The following is a 19,236-nucleotide window of genomic DNA, read 5'->3' on the forward strand; positions in this document are numbered from 1 at the left end:
GCAGGAAATCTGATCTGCCATATTTTTAAAAACAGCATAATTTCACTCTTCTCCACGATTAATCTGCTGTATTACACGACCTTCGAGTTTTTAGCTTTATCAATGACATGTACTTTAAAAATGTTTGAAAGATCCTACCCAGTCTTTTAAAACATCCTCGCTCCTTGTTTCAGTTCTAGTTTTATGTATATTTTCTGCCTGGCACCTGATTATTCCAACATCTGATGGATGGCCTTGGGAATCTAATTCTGGTATTGATTGTTTTTGCTGATTCTCTCCACTCGTAGCTGATTTCTTCATTATTGTGTAAATTTAGATCATGAGCTCACGTTTAGCTAAACTTTATCTGTGGGAACGCTGTAGGCCTGTGTTGAAGGTCTACCTCTCCAGAAAGGGTTTAGTTTTGTGTTTGGAATACCACCGATTTGGGAGCATTTTAAGTTAATTTCTTAGCTTCTGTTTGCAAGACCGCAAATAAATTTGCAACCCAAACACTGTGAACACAGATCTGCGGTTCAGAATTCTCAAGATTTCCTACCTGTTTCCTACCCAGAGCAGAGGCCAAGAGAATTTGGTCTTAGTCTCCCTTTGCCAGCAGATATTTTTTTCTCCTGGCACACCCTTTCATTACAGGTGAAGCCAGGGATAGGTAGGTTTAGTTCTAACTTCCCATCTAGTAGGGATGGAGTCTTACCTCCTGCCTCCCATGTGGTCATGGCCATTTAAAAACAAGTCTCTATACCAGGTGTGTCATTCAACTACGGCCTGTATTCCAAATCCAGACAGCTGCCTATTTTTTATGGCCTATGAGCTATGAATAATTTTCACGTTTTAACTGGTAACATTTTAAATGGTTACCTAAGTACCTAAATAATATCCTCAATTTTGCCTCTTTGGTCTACAAAGCCTAAAATATTTGCCATTTGGCTCCATAAAAACAGGATTTCCAGCTTCTGTTCTAAGCTATCAAGATCTTCAATGCACTCTTAATAGAGCTATAACTCTCACACATGTACCACCCTTCCTTCATGGGTCCTGGAAATTTCGACTGCACACTTCCAAAATCAACCACGCACTTAAAAATAAGTTGTGTACATTTAACCTAGCATACCTAACCCTTTTCTTTTAGGAGAGTTTTTCAAGTAATCTTGCCCACCGTATTCTTCAGAACTTCATTAATAATGGCAAAAAACTGGGCTTACCTGGTGGCGCAGTGGTTGAGAGTCCGCCTGCTGATGCAGGGGACACGGGTTCGTGCCCCGGTCTGGGAAGGTCCCACATGCCGTGGAGCGGCTGGGCCCGTGAGCCATGGTCTCTGAGCCTGTGCGTCCGGAGCCTGTGCTCCGCAACGGGAGAGGCCACGACAGTGAGAGGACTACGTACCAAAAAAACAAACAAAAAACAAAAAACGGCAAAAAATTAAAACAACTTAACATTCAACAAAAATGGGAAATGTTCATAACAATTATAGAAGCACATACAGTAGAAAACTATAAACTTATTGAAAGAGTGAGACATAACCTTTTATTCTTAGAGAACTATGTTTATTTAGGTCCCTTTTGTTTAAATAAGTGTATTTCTGTGTATGTATGTATACAGTCATGTATTTATATACACATACATTATTTGTATGATATATTTATATAAACATATGAAATACATACCTATACACATACATACCTATACACATACCTTTGATTTATATTTGTATACATACACAGGAATATAATTATATATTATATATTTATATACATTGAACTGAAAACTGGTAGTATACATATATATCGTGTATAAACGTGTGTCTACGTGCATGTGTAGAAAAGCAGGTTGAGAGATATGGAAGCATGAGTTAGACAGGGTTCAAGATTTTAAAAGTAGTTATGTGTAGGTAGTGAGGTTAAGGCCCATTTGATTGAAAATATTGCATATTTTTACATCAATTGTTATGATGACCAGATTCCTTTGTAAATAAAATTATAAATAGCTATACATACTCGTATGTGTAATGTATAGCTAAAAGATATATAGTTTTATATATGTATTATATTTATATTATATAATACAATTATACTAATACATTATATATTGTGTTATACAGAATATATTAACTATAGTGTATTATATCAGATGATAATAATTATATATTATGATATAATTGTTTCATAATCAATATTACAGGATATATCATATTAATATTATGAACATATTAACCATAGAAATACATTTCATTACTCATATATTTTGTATATAATATATGCTAGGCAAAAATATATATTAATATAATACATAATTGTTATACATTAATATAAATATTAGTATATTACATTTATACATCAATATAATATTTAATATTGGTATATTTATATTATTTTTAATATATACATAGCTAATGCTCTTTAAAGCCATCTGCTACAAGTAGAATAAGACCAGGAGTATGGCCAAAGCAAATTGTAAAAATATTAGATTACTTATATTCATTTATATGTCATTTTCCTGGAATCTGCATCTGGCTATTAGAGAGGACACACAGCAAAAACAACAAAAAGTGCCCAGGACATAGGATCCTTTATTCATTGGAACCTCAAAGGAAACACAGTGCTATTCAGTCCCCCTTCAAAGAACCAAGAGCAAACCTTGAAGCACCCAGTAAAAGCCAATTCAAACAAGAAAGCTTTCCCACTTAAACTGGAAAATGTTAAGTTCCCAAGAGACCCCCTACATCAACCACTGAAGCTCATTTGGCAGTAAAAACAATAATGTTCACCGAACAACAAGAAACGCAAAACAATAGGTGTTTTACCAAAAACACAAAAAAGCAGCTAATTAGTGTCTTTCCTGTTTGAGAGAAGGGGGTGGGAAGTGGGCAGAAGACCTGATAGGAAAGATAAAAAGAAAAGGAAAAGGAAAATAACAGTTTCCAGTTTGACACTCAAGCTGTCTTCTGCATCCATTTCGTCAAGACCACCAAGTCAATGTGGAGGCTTTTTCCTCCTTCCCTTTTCTTTTCATGAGACCCACCACAACCAGCACTGCAGATTCCATCGAATTAAGGAATGCTGTTGCCTACATGTGTGAATGAGCTGTGAGTAAAGTACTGAAGTAGAGGACACCTAAAGTGAAACGATTTCATGAATGTCCACGTGGCTGAGCAGCAAGTTAACCTTTCATAGATGTGCTAAAGAAGAAGAGTTGGGTTTTATTTTATTTACTTTTCCCTGGACTGTGTTGAATGACTATCATCGACAAGTTCAGGCTACTTTTTGCTGAGGATCAATGCACTGGGAGAGCTGAGAGAACACTGAACAGTAGAGCTGTCTTTTTCTTGACCAGTTCACCTTAGTTTCCCAAACTCTAAGTCTTTCCCTAATTCTTTCTCCTTTTTATTGTAGTAAAATGAACATAACACAAAATTCACCATTTTGATCATTTTACAATTCACTGTACCATTCAGTGGAATTTACTACTGTCACAATGTTGTGCAACTATCACCACTGTCCAACTACAAAACATTTTCATCACCCCAAGAGGAAACATACACCCATTTTGAGGAGTCATTCCCTATTTCCCTCTCTTCCAAACCCCTGGAAACCACTAATGTATAATATTTTCCGTGTGTATGGATTTGCCACTGCTGGACATTTCATATAAATGGAACCATACAATATAGAGCCTTTCGTGCCTGACTTCTTTCACTTAGTTGCATCCATGATGTAGCATGTATGAGTAATCCATTCACTTTTATGGCTAAATTCCCTGATCCTGTTTTCTTCATACTGTTTGAATACAACATTTAAAATAAGTTGAGAGTGAAGCTCTGTTTTAAGGGCACATCTACGAGGCCAATTCTTTTAAAAAAGGTGAAAAGGGAGATATTGTTGTGAAATGATAATCGTTGAGAAGCCTCAGCCAATTTGATAATGAAAAGTTTGGGAAATGTTGCAAAAAATTATCTGCTTTATATTAAAAGCCTCTTAAGCAAGGATTCAGGAGATTGTCTTTTTCTTGCAGGTAACTTAAATGTGTCAGAAGGAAATAACTGCGCTTTAAAACAGATTTTGAAAGGATTCTATTTATTCTTAATAGACGAATGGGAGTACAAGTAGTTCACATCCAATATGGACTCCCTGTCCAAACACTGTTTATCGTTTTAGCCACCACTATCGAATTATATTTCTTGAGAGTAAGGCAGCTCCATTCCTGCATATTACTTTTTTTTCCTGCATATTACTTTTTAAAATTCATCTATCAAATTCATCAATCCATTGATACAGTATAAACAAGAGATGTTCGTGTTTCAGTGCAGTTCAAATATCAGGTATAAAGAACCACCAGCAAGAAAAAGAATCCTATATCTCTTGCCAGAATGTGGTCAGCTCTGGGGTGCTTTGCTAGCTGAAACACACTTTCATTGTTAAGAGGATAGAGGCTGTTTAAGAGGGATGAGAGCCAAAAAATGTTAACTACGTGTATGTGTTAAGAACAGTGCTAGGTTATCTCATATTCTATATCAGCCAAGGCTCACCATTTTACATATGTGAAAAGCGAAGTTAAAAGTGTTTTAGTAGGGCTTCCCTGGTGGTGCAGTGGTTAAGAATCTGCCTGCCAGTGCAGGGGACGCGGGTTTGAGCCCTGGTCCGGGAAGCTCCCACATGCCACGGAGCAACTAAGAGCATGTGCCACAACTACTGAGCCTGCACTCTAGAGCCCGTGAACCACAACTACTGAAGCCCACACACCTAGACCCCATGCTCAGCGACAAAGAGAAGCCACCACAATGAGAAGCCCGCGCACCGTAACAAAGAGTAGCCCCCGCTCACCGCAACGAGAGAAAGCCCGCGCATGGCAAGGAAGAGCCAACGCAGCCAAAAATAAATAAATAAATCTTTTTTTTTAAAAAAAAGTGTTTTAGTAACTTACTAAAAGGCACGCAATCAGTAAATCTGAGCAAGAATTCAATCCCAAATCTGTCACACTGAAGTTTAAGCTAATACATGAGATTAATAAAAACAGCACTAAATTAAAAGTTCAGAGATATTTTTAATTTCATACTCTTTCACTAACGCTCTTTGGAGATAAATCATTTCTTTTATATGGGCCTTAGTTTTCACAACTATAATAGTTGGAAGCTTGACTAGATGATCTGTATGTAGTCTTCCAATTCTAAAATGTTCTACTCATTTGGATTCCTACAATAATTGCCCTTGCAATACATGCATGCTGCCACCAAGTAGCCGTAGAGACTATTAGTTCCTTTTATATCCCTAGTGGGGAGTGCATTTTGACATCAGACTTACCGGTCAATAGTACAACCTGTTACTATAACTATAAAATAACAAAATAATCTGGTATTATTTCCTGTAAAGCAGAAGCTTTACATTGTCTGTGAATCATATCAGAATCACCTGTAGGTTTGTTTGGTTGTGTTTTAACATCTTTAGTGGAGTATAATTGCTTTACAATGGTGTTTAGTTTCTGCTTTATAACACCTGTAGGTTTTTAAACATAGAGGAAGTCCATAACCCACTGAATGAGAATCTTCAGAGACAGGACATGGGCATCTGGATTTTTGGGCTCCCATCATCCGTATATTTTATTTTATTTTATTTTTTGCCTATGTACAATATTTGTCACATCCTCTTGAATCTTTAAATGTTTCTTTTTGTTTTAAAATTTTAGCATATTCTATAATCTTCACCTACTTTTCATAAGCTGTTATCTGTTATGTTTATTCGATCTTGTGCTTCTCCTGGTTGTCTTCTTTATTTTCTTTTTTTTTGGCGGGGGGGGGGGGCCCTGCCTCATGGCTTGCAGGATCTTAGTTCCCTGACCGGGAATTAGACCCCAGGGCCCCAGCAGTGAAAGCGCCAAGTTCTAACCACTGGACCACCAGGGAAGTCCCAAGACTTCTGTTTTAAATGACTTTTTTCCCACTCTAATTCATTCCTGGGATCAGTTTCATCCAACATCAAACCAACCTTGCATTACTAGAATAAAGCTACTTTGATTGTGATATATGATTGTTTTACATACCATGGATACAGTTTGTGCTTCTGTTTACACATTTTGCATGCATGTTCAAAAGAGAAACTGGCCTGTGATTCTATTCTTGTAATATTCTTTTTAGTTTTGATCTGAAGCTTATGTTGGCCTTATAAATATTTTGAGCAATATATACTTTTCTGTTTCCTGGAAGATTTTTATGTAAGATTACCAATATTTCTTCCCTAAATATTTGGAACAATTCACTTGGAAAGCCATTTATCCCTGGAAATCATTTTCTGTAAAGGTACTTAATTATACAAACAACTTTTGCAGTAGATATAGGTTTTTGAGATATGTTTTCTTTCTTGGGTTAGTCTTGTTAGCTTGCATTTTTAAAGAATTTGTCATTTTCGATGAATTTTCAAATTTATAAATATAAAATTATCATAATTTTAACAGCTTTATTGGGATGTAATTTACATACCATAATTTCAACACTTTAATGTATACAATTCAGTGGTTCTCAGTGTAACCACTAAAAGACTTGTGTAAGCATCACAACAATCCAATTTTAGATTTCTGTCCCCCCACAAAAAACCCATTACACATGAACAAGCTTTTTTCAATCTCCTCAACCCTCTCAGCCCTAGGCAACCACTCGTCTACTTCCTGTCTCTACAGATTTGCTATTCTGGGCATTTCATATAAATGGGACCGTACAATATGTGATCTTTTGTGAGTGGCTGCTTTTACTTTACATAATGCTTTCATGGTTCATCCATGTTGTAACATGGACCAGTAGATCATTCCTTTCTATAGCTGAATGCTATTCTATTGTATGGATATTCCACATTTTGTTTATTCATTTATCCGGTTGTCATTTGAATTATTTCCACCTTTTGTTTTTAGAAATAGGCTTCTATGAACATTCACGTACAAGCTTTTGTGCAGACGTAAGTTTTTATTTCTCTTAGGTATATATTTAGTAGTGGAACTGCTGGGTCATAGGGTAACTCTATGTTTAACACTTGCAGGAACTCTCAAGCTGTTTTGTAAAATGGCCGCACCATTTTACATTCCCACCAGCAATGTATGTGGGTTTCAATCTCTTCTCTTACAGCCTAGCATGTCATCTATGCTGGAAAACGTTTCACATGTAGTTGAGCAGGATGAGTATTTTACTGTTTGGTTGAGTGTTCTGTAAACATTTATTAGGTCTTGTTAATTCATAGTCTCGTCCAAGTCTTCTATATCGTTGTTGATCTTCTGCCTAACTGTTCTATCCATTATTGACTGTGGAGTACTGAAGCCTCTAACTAATGATGTGCAATTATCTATTTCTTCCTTCAATTCTTCATGGATTTTGGTATTTTCTTCTTCATGTATTTTGGTTTTACTTTATTCAGGGCAAATATGTTAAAGATTTTTGTATCTTCCCTTTCTTTATCATAAAATGTTCCTTTTCATATCCAGTAACCTTTTTGTTTGTTTTAAAGTCTATTTTTTCTGGTATTAGTATAGCCACTTCAGCAACGCTTACGGTTGCTATTTGCATGAGGTATATTTTTTCATCCTTTTACTTTGTACACATTAGACTTTTGAATCCAAGCAGTGTCTCCTATAGAAAACATTTTTTAATACCCAGTTCGACAATATCTGCCTTTTGATTGTACTGTTTAATTCATTCACATTTAGTTTTTATTATTGATATGGTAGGATTTATTTATGTCTATCATTTTACCTTTGGTTTTCTACATGTCTCATGTTTTTGTTTTTTTGTTATTGTTGTTGTTCCTCCATTTTCCTTTTATAGTAAGTAGATATTTTCTGCTGTAACATGTAATTCCTTTAATGATTTTTAACCACATTGTTTGAGTAATGGCTGCACTAGGGCTTATGGAATACATCTCAGAATCTCTTCAGATTTTTAGTAGGTTCATTCCAGATAGAAACAGAAACTGTACTTTTATAGAGCTGTATGCCTTCCCCTCTTTTTTGTTTTTATTACATTTATATATGTTACATACTTAACAACATATTATAATAATTACTTCTCACAAGCTTATTTTTTCAAAGAGCTTAGAGAAGAAAGTTGAGCAAATAAATATTTTTGAGTTTGGCGGGTAATCTATTTACCATTTCTGGTTCTCTTCCTTTCTTCCTGCGGATTCAGCTTATGATCTACTGTCATTTTTATTCTAACACAGCTTTGTTCTCACTGCCTTCGTTGTGCCATATCATCAAATATATGATTTTTTTTATGTTATATAGAGAACAATCCAAATATAGTCATATTGGTTAGGCACTTACTTTTTAAATTTGTTAAGAGAAGAAATTTGAAATTACAGTATCTTTTATAATTCCCTACACAACTGCTCTAGTCAGCATTCTTTGTTTTGTTTTTATGGCTTGAGTTACTGTCTGCTATCATTTGAAGAACTTCCACTAGTATTGCTTGTGAAGCCCGTCTGCTAACAGTGAACTCACTCAGTTTCTGTTTCTGTTTCTGAGTTATGGTGAAGTATTGATGACAAGTTGTGGAGTGGTAGGAAAAACTAAAATGCGATGTGCTGTATGATGTATGTTTCACTGAAGTGTCTTGGTCAAATTCTAATGATTTATGATAGAAATCACATAAAGCAAGCATCACAATTCTCCAGGAATGTTCTGTAGAATGCTAATGTTAATGATGAATATGTGATCCCAAATCTTTCACTTGTATTGACCTTATCTCATTAATTCTTCTCCCAACAATGCCATAACTAGAGTTGAGTTCTAAAGTGTACCTTCCTCTTTTCCAATAGAAATGGTCCCACAATTTCAGAAAGTTCTCAAAGGTGAAAAAGTGCACACGGCGCTTATCACGTTTGCAAATGCCAATGAAAATGCTAAGGTAACACTGTCCAAAAGGCAATATTCTTCTGTGAGGGCACCCAACTTTAAACAAATACACATATTCTAAATACAGCTTAGATCTGTGACATGTTTTGGCCAATGAAGTGTGAGCAGACATGATGGCCTTCAATGAGCAGCAGAGGCCTTAAATGGGCTTGTGCAGTTGGGCTCACCTCTTATGTTTCAGTGAACTTTGTGAGAAGACAGGGCCTGGGAGCTGCGGCCTCACAGTTGGGCTCCAGAGGAACATGTGTGTTACAGACCTCAAACTGACCCAAAACACGGAGCAAAACCAGCCATCTAGAGGTCTAAAAGAGAGCCACTGCAGCTAGCCAATAGGTCCAAGAAAAATAAATTCTTGTTTATGGAACTGAGTTTTGGGTCGATTTGTTCCAAAGCATTATCACAGCAAGAGCTCACTAACACAACATCCTCCAAATCACTGTTATGTAAATGGCTGCCACCATGCCTACAAGTAAGGCAATTGTGTACTCAAATTGTGAGAGTCCTTGAACTCTTGGTGCCTCTCCAACACAATGTACATGGCTAAATTTCCACAAATAAGTTCACTAATATACCACAAAGATCTCCCTAAGCTTTTATTAAATGTAATGCAAACTTCTTTCTTTTCATTTTCTGCTTCTACATAGTTAAAATGCTTTTTATCAATGTAAAATGGCTCTTACCTTTTGGCTTCTGTCGTGAGAGTCTTTTGAACTCTGAAACACTGTAGGATATCACCTATATATGGAATCTAAAACAGACAACAATTGAACGAATATAACAAAAAAGAAGGAGAGTCACCGATATAGAGAACAAACTAATGGTTGCCAGTGCGGAGGGGGAGGAGGGGGCAATACAGGGGTGGGGAAGTGAGAGATGTAAACTACTGGGTGTACGACAGGCTCAAGGATGTATTGTACAACACAGGGAATATAGCCAATATTTTGTAATAACTGTAAATGTAAAGTAACCTTTAAAAAGGATATAAAAATTTTTTTAAAAAGAACTCATACTTGAAATTCGAAACAATTTAAATGTCCATCAACAGGAAAATGCACATATAAATTATCGGATTTCCCTACATGGGAATCCTACGTAGCGAGGAAAGTACATGAACTAGACAGATCTTTACGTGTCAGCATGGATGAACCTAGCAAAGATAACACTAAATAAAGCAAGTAACAAGAGAAAACAAAATAGAATACGATGTGCAGTTTAAGAATACTTAAAATTGTAGCCTACATAGAAAGACATCCATGCCACTGATGGAGACCAAGTTCAGAGGAGTGGTTACCCAGGGTCAGCTGGGGAATTGCTGTGCTTGGGAAAGTGGTCACCCCTGAGACTCTTCAACAGGAATGGTAATGTTTCACTTCACACGCTGGCTGGAGGACGGAGGAGTGTCTGCGGATGTTATAATGTGAGCACGCTGCATGTAAAACCCATTGCTGACCACACCTAGGGGAACTGATGCATGGGAGCTGGTAGTGGGTGGAGGCATCCAGAAGGTGGTGGTAGAAGAGGAACGTTGTACACGTAACGCCTAAGGCCTGACCAGAGGACGACCACTGCTCTAGAAACTGGACACAAATCCAACTTCTACGGCCAATCTTAGAAGACAAACTGAGGCATATTTAAAATTTTAACACTTTATGTGCGCAAAAATAGATTCAATTCAGGCACCACAAAGCGGAAGAGGTGAGGAGCACTCCAGCCACAGGAGCTGCAGAGATGTTTATTTTAAAAGGGCAGAAGCAAAGCAAGGAAAAGAGTGATTTGCTATGGCTTTAACGCCTAGTTGGTGGTTTGTGACTGGGTGTCCTCAGCGCTGTTCGTCACCCTGAGGCGCTGACAGGCTTAGATTTTGGTTGGTTTAAGTAGGCGGCCGCATCGCTAGAGCCACCGCAGGCTAACGGCCTCCTTGCAGGGTTAATTTACTAACACCAATTGTCTGAGTCCTTCCTCTTACTCAGTCACTTCACTTCCTACGCCTCACTTTCTCTTCTCTAAAGTGGATATTCAGTAGTAAATTCTCTGTGGAGGTGTCAGGACAAAACAAAGTGATTATTAGGAACCACGATCATGTCCTGAATGCACGGAACACGTCACCGTTTGCCAACCACCGTGTCAAGTCAGCAGAAACGACAGAAATTAAGAGCTCTCCACAGAAATTCACACACCTGTGCACCAGGTAAGGGACCACAGGCAGAGGTTCACTCAGCCTTTCCTGCGTCCCTCACGGAGTTCACGCTCTCTCCTGGGCGGAGCGAGCACAGACACTTTGCGGGAGTTTAACTACTTTTAAAATGCACTGATACAACCATGTCTCACTTTTGTTTGGATCAGTCAGCAAACGCTTTTTGGAAACCCCAAATTTTCCACACCTCCTACCTTTCGCGCTGCCGTAGTCTCGAAGCTGCCGACACCGCTCCTCCGGCCGCGTCGTCAGGAGAGGCGGGTCTGCGTGCTGCTCCTCAAGCCGCGTCGTCATGGGAGGCGGGTCTGCGTGCGGACGCACGGCGAGCGCGCAGAAGTCCTCGAGCCCCGCCCCCACGGGCCCGCCCGGAGGCTTAAGCCGCAACCCCGCGGCTCGGGAGGGCGTTGATGCCCGCGCCAACACCAGGCCGCGCGTGGGCTCCGGAGCGCGGCATGGAGGGCTCGGCCTAGCTGGGGCCCGTGGCCCTATGTCTTCTGGCTGCGACGCCGGTCCTGCGCACGATGCGGGGCCGCAGCTGCCGGGTCGCAGCCGCCGGGCGGCGGGCGCCCGAGGGGCTGGGAGGCGAGCCGGGACCCACAGGCGGGTGTGGGCATCCTGTCTGCAGCCAGCGTCCCCGAGGCCGCGCTCAGGCCATGATCACTCGGTGAAGCTGCGCCCGGACAGCACGGCCGACTCCTTCTCGCGCTCTGAGGACCTGTGCGCGCTGCAGGACTCGGTGCCTCTGCCCTCCGTGCGGGCTTCCCTGAGGGAGGGCCTGCTGGACTTAACGCCGACCGCCTCCGCGGGGTAGACTGGGCGTCACCCCTGAGCACCCTCTGCCCCTGATCTGTATCCAGAGCTTCTTCCAGCCACGGCTTGTCGAGACAGGTTTGTACTTCCCGCTTCCAGGGGCCCTCGTGTGGGCGCTGAGAAGCGGGGTTTTAAATGGTTGAAGGTGGAGGGTGGGCACTAGAACCGGTGCCCAGTGACCGGGTGTACGTGCACTAGACGGGGCGTGCGGCCTAGGACTCCTGCCAGCTCGGTGACCCCGGCCGAGTGCCTTAAGGCTTCAAGGTCTCAGTGTTCTCATCTGTAGCGTGGGCTTAACAGGACCCAGCCTCTGTGGCGGTTACAAGGATGCACTGTGTTAATGCTTCTAGACTCTACAAAGTAGAACACTTAGCACAGTTTGGAGTATCGTTAATTGTTGCACAGATGTTACCTGGTCTGTTGAATGACTTTGCCTGGTACACACCAAAGCGATTAGGAAATGGATATATCCCAGCTTCATTTCCTTTCCATTCAAACGGGGCTCAGGAAAAAAAAAAATTTTTCAATAGGTGTATCATATATAGTGGGAAGAGCACCGGTGTCAAGGCAGCTTAGGGTTTGAATTCCAGAGCTTATGCTCTCTGTGGCCTGGACAGGTTTCTTTTGCACTACAATCCCCACACTTGTAAAATGACATTAAAAACCACTCTTTCTGTGGGTTCTTAGAATTAATTAAGCAGGTTATGTGTGTAAAGTATCCTGGCACTTGAATGAGTTGTCAGAACCAAGGGCTGCTGGAGACCATGCTTCTGCCCTAGGTAATCTTCCCTTCTACTGGGCAGCAAGTAAACACAAGCACAGGAGTCAGTGCTCTGGAAGAAGTGAGTTCTGCTGCTACAGAGCACAGAATCTCTTTTTTCTTTGATTTAATTTTTATTCTATATTGGAGGATAGTTGATATACAATATTGTGTTAGTTTCAGGTGTACAGTAAAGTGATTCAGTTATACATATATCCATTCCTTTTCAGATTCTTTTCCCGTACACTTTGTTACAGGATATGGAGTAGAGGTCCCTGTGCTATGCAGTAGGTCCTTGTTGATTATTTTATATATAGTCGTGTGTATATGTTAATGCCAAACTCCTAATGTATCCCTCCCCGCCATCTTTCCCCTTTGCAGAGCACAGAAACTTGGAAGGGCAAGTTCAGGGTAGGATTCTTGGAGGAAGTGCCGTCCTTTCTAAGGATATGTAGAAGCTCCTGGGGTGGCAGGAGAAAGCAGTGTGTGTTGAAGTTTGAGAAATGTAAGAAAATATGGCAAAACTAATGTACAGGACTGGAACTCAGGGTTTGGGAAAGAAATGAGAGTCGATACTGAAAACTTAGTGGGGCCCAACAGAAAGGCGCCTTGTTTGTCCTGTCAGAAGTTTGGATGTTTATCCTGAAGGCTGCGGGAAACACCAAAGAACAGTGAAATGGAATTCTGGTTTAGAGGCTCACTTGGACCTCCATGTGGAAGGCAGTTGATTGGGTGCAGGGTGAATTGTAATCTAAGGGTCCCACTTAAGTTATAAAAGGTGGGACCAGGTTTTGCAGATCTGAGAGAGAATGGGTGAGGCCTGGTGACCAGTTAGAAAAGGGAGGGCAGCAAGCGTGGGTGACAGTTTACAGCTGCATCTTTTTGAGAGATACAGAGCACAGTAGAAAGGGATTGGGGGTGGCGAGAGGATCTTACTTCATCTTCAGTGCTTTAGAGGGGCCTGGTAGACAGGTCTGGGCCCAAGGTACAGATGTGGGCTTTTGGGAGGACAGGTGTTTGAAGGCATGGTAGAGACTTAAGTTATCCACAAGAATATCCAAAGAATCATAGGTCTGAGAGTTTTTTTAAGTGGGTATATTTGAGGATGTTTATAAGCTGAGAGAAAGTAGCCAACAGAAGAAGGGTGTAAAGATCTAGGAGAGGAAGTGATTGTTCATTTGTTTTTGAAAAGCTGAACACTTATCGTGTGCCTGGCCCGTTTCTAGGATCTGGGGTTCACACCATCTGTTATCTCTTCCGCAAGGACAGTTCAATTCATCCCCTGGTGAACAGAAGTCAGATTATTCTTTGCATCCCATTCAGGTGTAAGAACTGTTTTGTACCTCTGAAGGGAAGCAAGCTCTATCCTTTGGTCACCTGCTGATGATAATAGCATTGGCTGAGACCTGACCATTTACAACGAAGGCACTTCTGTAGGTAATAAGTTCCAGGAGGGCCCGAACTGAGTATGTCTGTTTCAGCATTTAGCATGGTTTAGCATCTGAGAGGCCGGTACATTACTGGCATATAGTAGACTTAAAAATGAGTATTTGTGGATTGTCTGAATGAGTGGATGTGTGTGATTCACATCCTATTTGCAGGTCCTATGCCCTGCAATGGATTTTCAGTGTCAGGTTGTGAAAGTATTTATGACGGGGATTGGCATTGTTCCCTATCTAATGGATAAAGATTACACATGAAAGGACTTTACACTGACATCCCAAAAGCCTCATAGGAATTACTTAACAAAAAAATAAAATTGGATTCTGTATAATTTCTAATTTGTAAGCTGGCCAGAACACTGGTATTTCAGTCAGTCCTCTGGTAGTTCCGATGACGTCCCCATGATCACCCAGGCATAATCAGAATGGCTTTAGGATTTGGGAGCCAAAATGTTCCTCAGTATTTACGGCTTTGCTCGTCCATTTAAGAAAATGGACTATTGAAAAAAGTAGCTTCAGACACAATATGGCATTTTATGATTTAGCATGAAATCTGAGAAATATAGAGGTTATCGGAAGCCTGCAATGGTAAAGTTCCCTCTGCTATTGAAGTTATTGTCTTTAAACAAAGATTCTACATCACTAATGCTATATATATATTTTTTATGACATTCAGGTTAATTTCCAATTCTAAGGAAGTAATTGGTTGGTTGGTATGAGAGATGGTGTGGCTTCCAAAGGTGAAAAGTATTATTTTGTTGTAATTTCCGGCTACCTAAGGATGGGAGAGGCCCGGGACACTGCAGTCAGTATATTATGTGGAGCAGGTTATATTGTGGTTTATTTATGAACTTTTACGTGTTTATTTTCTTCTTTGCGGTATGCGGGCCTCTCACTGTTGCGGCCTCTCCCGTTGAGGAGCACAGGCTCCGGATGCGCAGGCTCAGCGGCCATGGCTCACGGGCCTAGCCACTCGGCGGCATGTGGGATCTTCCCGGACTGGGGCACGAACCCGTGTCCCCTGCATAGGCAGGCAGACTCTCAACCACTGCGCCACAAGGGAAGCCCACGTGTTTATTTTCTATGCAACTTTGTGTGCTCCTTTTTGAGTTTTGGTAGATAAGTGTTTTGTAACTTTGGAATACTTGGAGTTATATATATATATATATATATATATATATATATATATATATATATATATATATACTAATGTAGTGATTAAAGCCGTGGAGAGTGTACTAGTCTACCTAGTACTCCCTGTCGGAATGCCACACTTGAGGCCAGATGCCAGCCTTCCCAGAACATTTGTGGTCTCCTTTCAGGTTTTGACCTGCTCAGATTGAGTCCCTGTGGACTCTTCCTCAGCTTGAAACCTGATCTTCTACTCCTTCCCTGACCTTGATGGTTACCTTCCTACTTTAGGCCTCAGGTGCTTTAGCTATAAAATGATATAGTTGCCCTTAATTCTAAAGTTTTCTTTCTAAAGGGCTACAATGTGGTGGCTCCTTGAAAATGTTTCTCTTTGCTGGTTTTAATTTTGTAGAGAATTAAAACCCCAGCCACTCTAAAAGACAGTAAGTTACATTGGATAAGGAAAGTGTGCTTTTGTAGTTAGATTAACAGGGATGGAAGATGACTTAATATGTTTTAAGATACTCATGATCCGTTCTCGTGAGAGTCGGGGGAAGAAGGGGAAGAGAGTTAATAAAATACCAAACGACTGTGACAAATTAAGTTCACCAAGATGTAGGTGATTAGTTACTACTTGAATAAGCCACACAAATCCAATTCAAGTTGTCCTTTATTTTTCTAAGAAGGATCCCAGTGAACTGAGTCCCATGTTCAGTGACTCCACGTTCAATGGCTTAGTCTTTAAAAACTGTTATGTTGCTGGAAGAAGAAATATTGCCCATCATCCTAATTGATGTTTAGCTATCACGCACATTTGAAATAAATTTATTACTTTGCCTGATCTCAGTGTAATACATTCTAAAGGGGCAAAGAGCACACGAAAAGTTATGGAGTCTCCATCTTCTACACTAAAGTGTGCAATAAATTACATATTATTTGGCTGTGAAATTCACAAGCCATAGAAACCACACCATTAGCAATGTATACAGTGGTAAACAGCAGGTAATGAGAATGATATAAAATAAAACACACTGTGTATGTTGGCACTGCTGCCAATAAAACAATCATTCAATGCATTCATATGCATCTACGCTAGGTAAGCTCTTTAGGGCAATTGCTATGAGTTCTACATACCTGTCAGGATATTATATATAGCTCACTTTCTACGGCATTTATTCAAAGACTCTGAGAAAGCGTTACTCTGGGTAAATTCAGACCTTTTCTCAATATAGAATTTGGTCAACATGCATTCTGAACAGCAAAATTTCACAGTATTTTCTACACTAATTTCCACCTCAGCAAATGCAGGATTAAGTATAATGGATTATAAGGAGTTAGAAAGGAAAGATGGAAGAAAAGAAGGAAGGTAGAAAAAAGGTGGGTATGGAGTACTTCAACATTTACGTAAAGAGTGGACCTAAAACTAACCTGAGGTTTCCCTGAGCTATTAGCATACGCTATAGAAACTTAAATGAAAAAATAAAAAAAACAGCAAGGGACACTCAAAGATTCTTTGTTTTTTCACTTTACTGCATACACACGTCCACCTTAAACAATCTATATGCTTATATCCAATAAGAGAGCATTGTTTTGCAAGGCTATTTGGGTTCTATCAGCATGAAAAGGTCGGACAACTCAACTTTAGCAGAGTTAGCCTTCAGGTGAATAATTGCTTCTTTAAGGTTGCGAGCATTTGAATTTTCCAGAAATGTTTCCCAAATATGAAAACTAAAAGAAGGGTCCTAGGACAGCGTCCTTTAGAAGTTTTATAGTATCAAGCCTTTTGGAGGAAGAGAATCTTTGTCGATTATCAACACAATGATTCCAAGCAGGTCAATATTTGCTGACAATATTGTATAACAGAACCCACTTCACCTCCATTATACTGACAATGATCTTCCTTACTTCAACCTTGTGCTTCTTAGTAAAGTTGAAAATACTGAGCCAAGAACAGACAGTGACAATGCCAGAGACTCAGATGTACCTATAGGTGCCTTCAGACAACATCAGCCACCCAGGCTAAAGTCCTGGTTTAAAACATCCCAACATGAATGAATCTCAAAAACCATATGCTGAGCAAGTGAAGCCAGATCAGAAGGGCACCCACTGTATTATTCAACTTACATGAAATTGTAAACTGGGCAAAAGTCATCTCTAAAGATAAAAAACAGATCCGTGGTTGCCTTGGGGTAGGAGATGGGGATACTTTTGCAAAAGCCTAGGAGGAAACTTTCTAGGGTTTTAGAATTGTTATCTATCTTTATGGGAGTGGTAGTTAAACAAATGTATACATTAATTAAAAGTCACTGAACCGTTGACTAAAAATGCCTGCATTTTATTGTATGTAAATGATACCTTAATAAGGTTGATTACAAAATGAACCAAAACCAAAACAAAGCAGAAGAAAAACCTCTCAAGACCTCAAAGGAAATACACTGTTTTCTCCCAGGGTACCAGATTGGAAATGAGGCATTGGTCTCTTCTACCCTCAGATTATCCCTAGGATTATCTAGTCTATTTTAAAGCACTAGAGTCCCCTATCAGGAAAACTCACCCCATGTTTAATTACTTTGATTTCTTCTCTGCCTCTTCTCCCAAGACAGTGAAGCCATTCACGGAAGGAAAACAAGCTTTTTCCAACTTTGCATCACCACATATTCTTTCCAAAGCTATTATTTATGGAATGGAATTTGGCTACACTTTGTAAAAATCTAGCTTTTTGAGGCTTACAAATCTTAACAGTTAACCTATTGCCTCCACTGGAATTTGGAAAAAACTTATTTTGAAAAGGAATAGCTGAGACTTGACATTTTTTGTGTGTGATTTTCTCTTCCCCTAAGATAGAAGTGAGTAGGAATGAGAAACACATACATAAAGAAAAATAAATTATCTTGCTGCCTTTGCATGGTTATAATTTATAGGAGGCCCTTTTCAACAATAATCTATTATCAGAATCAATAAAACATAATCACCATGAAGGCCAGGCCAGGATATTTGTCCTTTTTTCAGCAGATTGCAATACAAACCACATTCATGGATATGCTTCTTGATGATCTTTGTAATACTGGAACAGTTGCCCATTTCCTCATGCCTCTTCACCTTAACTTCAACCTGGTTTTTCACCAATGACCTCACATTTCCTTCTCTATCACTTGGTTGTGGGCCTCTTTTCCAACTCCAACTCCAACTCGCATTTCACTCTGGAACCAAAGGAAGACTCACACCTTCCTGCTTTTTAGTCATACCTCAAGGTCATTACCATATTGTGATCACCCTGAAGAATAGCCAGACAATTGTTATTTCAGAGCCATCTGACAGTTTGTAGCTCTAAAAATTAACTAAGAACCACATTTGTCAAAAATATCCTAGTTTAAGATTTTGGTAATACAGCAACAGTAATTCCGAAGTCATTTATGACAATCAGTGTGGGAAGCACCCTCCTTCAGGAAGATCCTTTGCCATACAATACTCTTTCCCTGTCTGGTAATAAGGAAGAATGGCCGTGGAAAGTAACCTTTTGTGGAAAGAAATACTTGGCTTCAAGAAGGCTTGCAGTTCATACATTTTTCTTGAATTAGATTCCCCATTAATTACTTTATCCACAAAGAGGTAATTATCAGAGTTATGTAAGCAATTAAGGAGCTGCTACTCCACATTCTTTCAGCTTGTTGACCTTTCTCACTTTATTTCATGTGGCTATCTGAAACATCAGTGATTTACATGCCTTTTTTTTTTTACAGATTTCTCTGTGTGTGTGTCCCCATGATTAAAACATCATTAAAGTAAAATATCATGAATAGACTCTTAAGAAGCAGAGTCTACTGAAAGTCCTGGAAAATATGAAAGCACTAATATTCATGAACAACTCTACACTCTGAAAGTTACTCCAAATTTTGTTGATCTCTCTTTTGTCTAGGAGTTTTTCATATTTTCTACCATGATCATTTGTTAGTTTTATAATTACATAATAAAGGCATTACATCATACAATCTTTTGTTATCCATTGCAGTTTTAAA

The 19,236-nt window shown here is 39.5% G+C and overlaps 1 long non-coding RNA gene across 1 annotated transcript; it reads right to left on the bottom strand.

The window, feature by feature from the left end:
* Nucleotides 1–1,299: 1,299 nt before the first annotated feature.
* On the bottom strand, nt 1,300–11,369 carry LOC132593772 (uncharacterized). The gene is made up of 3 exons (XR_009559585.1): nt 11,272–11,369; nt 9,564–9,631; nt 1,300–1,375 (listed from the first exon to the last, which is right to left on the bottom strand). It is a non-coding gene; the product is annotated as an uncharacterized lncRNA (long non-coding RNA).
* Nucleotides 11,370–19,236: the final 7,867 nt, after the last annotated feature.

This window comes from Globicephala melas, chromosome 17, assembly GCF_963455315.2.
Source record: "Globicephala melas chromosome 17, mGloMel1.2, whole genome shotgun sequence".
NCBI lineage: Eukaryota > Metazoa > Chordata > Mammalia > Artiodactyla > Delphinidae > Globicephala > Globicephala melas.